This window comes from Empidonax traillii, unplaced genomic scaffold, assembly GCF_003031625.1.
Source record: "Empidonax traillii isolate 1590-97213 ecotype Southwest subspecies unplaced genomic scaffold, ASM303162v1 scaffold2752:size25017, whole genome shotgun sequence".
NCBI lineage: Eukaryota > Metazoa > Chordata > Aves > Passeriformes > Tyrannidae > Empidonax > Empidonax traillii.
In genome coordinates, this window is record NW_020957945.1 from 6,519 (window position 1) to 9,479 (window position 2,961).

The following is a 2,961-nucleotide window of genomic DNA, read 5'->3' on the forward strand; positions in this document are numbered from 1 at the left end:
GAGAGACCTTGTTGGGGGTTGGTGACATCACCTGGGGGGGTCATTCCTTGGATTTGGGATGACCTGGAGGAGGAGAGACCTTGAAGGGATTGGTGACATCACCTGGGGGGTCACCCCTTGGATTTGGGGTGGAAACCTTGCCTGGAGGGTCATTCCTTGGATTTGGGGTGGGAAACCTCGGCCAGGAGGACATTCCTTGGATTTGGGATTGTCTGAAGGAGGAGAGACCTTGTTGGGATTGGTGACATCACCTGGGGGTCATTCCTTGGATTTGGGGTGGGAAACCTTGCCTGGAGGGTCATTCCTTGGATTTGGGGTGATCTGGAGAAGGAGAGACCTTGAAGGGATTAGTGACATCACCTGGGGAGTCACCCCTTGGATTTGGGATGGTCTGAAGGAGGAGAGACCTCGGTGGGGTTGGTGACATCACCTGGGGGGGGTCACCCCTTGGGTTTGGGATGATCTGGAGGAGAAGAAGGAGCAGAGACCTTGGAGGGGGTTGGAAACCTCACCTGGGAGGTCATTCCATGGATTTGGGGTGGGAAACCTCGGCCAGGAGGACATTCCTTGGATTTGGGATTGTCTGAAGGAGGAGAGATCTTGTTGGGGTTGGTGACGTCACCTGGGGGGTCATTCCTTGGATTTGGGATTGTTGGGATTGGTGACATCACCTGGGGGGACATTCCTTGGATTTGGGATTGTCTGAAGGAGGAGAGACCTCGGTGGGGTTGGTGACATCACCTGGGGGGTCACCCCTTGGGTTTGGGAAGATCTGGAGAAGGAGAGATCTTGCTGGGGGTTGGTGACATCACCTGGGGGGTCATTCCTTGGATTTGGGGTGACCTGGAGGAGAAGAAGGAGCAGAGACCTTGGAGGGGGTTGGAAACCTCACCTGGGAGGTCATTCCATGGATTTGGGGTGGGAAACCTCGGCCAGGAGGACATTCCTTGGATTTGGGATTGTCTGAAGGAGGAGAGATCTTGTTGGGGTTGGTGACATCACCTGGGGGTCATTCCTTGGATTTGGGGTGACCTGGAGAAGGAGAGACCTTGTTGGGGATTGGTGACATCACCTGGGGGGTCATTCCTTGGGTTTGGGGTGGGAAGCCTCGCCTGGAGGGTCATTCCTTGGATTTGGGATGATCTGGAGAAGGAGAGACCTCGGTGGGATTGGTGACATCACCTGGGGGGGACATTCCTTGGATTTGGGATTGTCTGAAGGAGAATAGACCTTGTTGGGATTGGTGACGTCACCTGGGGGGTCATTCCTTGGATTTGGGATTGTCTGAAGGAGGAGAGACCTCGGTGGGGTTGGTGACATCACCTGGGGGGGTCACCCCTTGGGTTTGGGATGATCTGGAGAAGGAGAGACCTTGTTGGGGGTTGGTGACATCACCTGGGGGGTCATTCCTTGGATTTGGGATGGTCTGGAGGAGAAGAAGGAGCAGAGACCTTGGAGGGGGTTGGTGACATCACTTGGGGGGGACATTCCTTGGATTTGGGGTGGAAACCTCGCCTGGAGGGTCATTCCTTGGATTTGGGGTGATCTGAAGGAGGAGAGACCTTGTTGGGGGTTGGTGACATCACCTGGGGGAGTCACCCCTTGGATTTGGGGTGGCCTGGAGGAGGAGATTGAGGAGAAGAGACCTCAAAGGGGGTGGGAAAGTTCAACCAGGAGGACATTCCTTGGATTTGGGATGGTCTGAAGGAAGAATAGACCTTGTTGGGATTGGTGACGTCACCTGGGGGGGACATTCCTTGGATTTGGGATGTTCTGGAGGAGAAGAAGGAGCAGAGACCTTGGAGGGGGTTGGAAACCTCACCTGGGAGGTCATTCCATGGATTTGGGGTGGGAAACCTCGGCCAGGAGGACATTCCTTGGATTTGGGATTGTCTGAAGGAGGAGAGATCTTGTTGGGATTGGTGACATCACCTGGGGGGACATTCCTTGGATTTGGGGTGATCTGAAGGAGAATAGACGTTCTTGGGGTTGGTGACATCACCTGGGGGGACATTCCTTGGATTTGGGATGATCTGGAGGAGGAGAGACCTCAGTGGGGTTGGTGACATCACCTGGGGGGACATTCCTTGGATTTGGGGTGGCCTGGAGGAGCAGGAGGGTGACAGGGACACCAGGTGACCCAGGAGGGTGACAGGGACACCCCATGTGGGGTCTGGGGCCTGTCAGGGCTTGGTCACCCCGAGTTGTATCTGCAAGAGGTGACACCTGAGGGTGACAGGGAGAGGTGACAAACTCAATGTCACCAACACCTGGGACACCTCCCTGGGGCTCAGTGACCCCTTTTTGGGATCGGGAGTGTTGAAGTTTTTGGGGCCAAGCACCCCCCAAACCCTCAGTGAGCCCTTTTGGGACGGAGGTGTCGATGTTTTGGGGTCACCCCGAGTTGTATCTACAGGAGGTGACACCTGAGGGTGACAGGGAGAGGTGACAAGCTCAGTGTCCCCAAAGTCTGGGACTCAGTGACCCCTTTTGGGATCGGGGTGTTGAAGTTTTTGGGGCCAAGCACCCCCCAAACCCTCAGTGAGCCCTTTTTGGGACGGGGGTGTCGATGTTTTGGGGTCACCCCGAGTTGTATCTACAGGAGGTGACACCTGAGGGTGACAGGGAGAGGTGACAAGTTCAGAGTGTGGGACCAACCACCCCCAGACCCTTTTTGGGGGTCAGGATTCGGGTGTTGAGGTTTTTGGGGTCACCCCGTGCTGGGTTAGGGTTGGTGACCCCAAGTTGTATCTGCAAGAGGTGACACCCGGGGGTGGCAGGTTTGGTGTCACCAACACCTGGGACACCTCCCTGGGGCTCAGTGACCCCTTTTTGGGGTCAGGATGGTGAGTTTTTGGGACCAAGCACCCCCCAAACCCTCAGTGAGCCCTTTTTTGGGACGGGGGTGTCGATGTTTTGGGGTTGTATCTACAAGAGGTGCCACCTGAGGGTGACAACCCC

General features: G+C 55.9%; 1 long non-coding RNA gene across 2 annotated transcripts; it reads left to right on the forward strand.

Annotated features, from left to right (window-relative positions):
- The first annotated feature begins 49 nt into the window (after nt 1-49).
- On the forward strand, nt 50-1,870 carry LOC114072198. 2 transcript variants are annotated; one of them, XR_003574144.1, is made up of 4 exons: nt 50-297; nt 369-629; nt 900-1,008; nt 1,830-1,870. It is a non-coding gene; the product is annotated as an uncharacterized LOC114072198 (long non-coding RNA). The 2 variants fall into 2 exon arrangements; XR_003574143.1 differs by lacking the exon at nt 1,830-1,870 and having other exon boundaries at nt 900-1,184.
- The last annotated feature ends 1,091 nt before the right edge of the window (nt 1,871-2,961 follow it).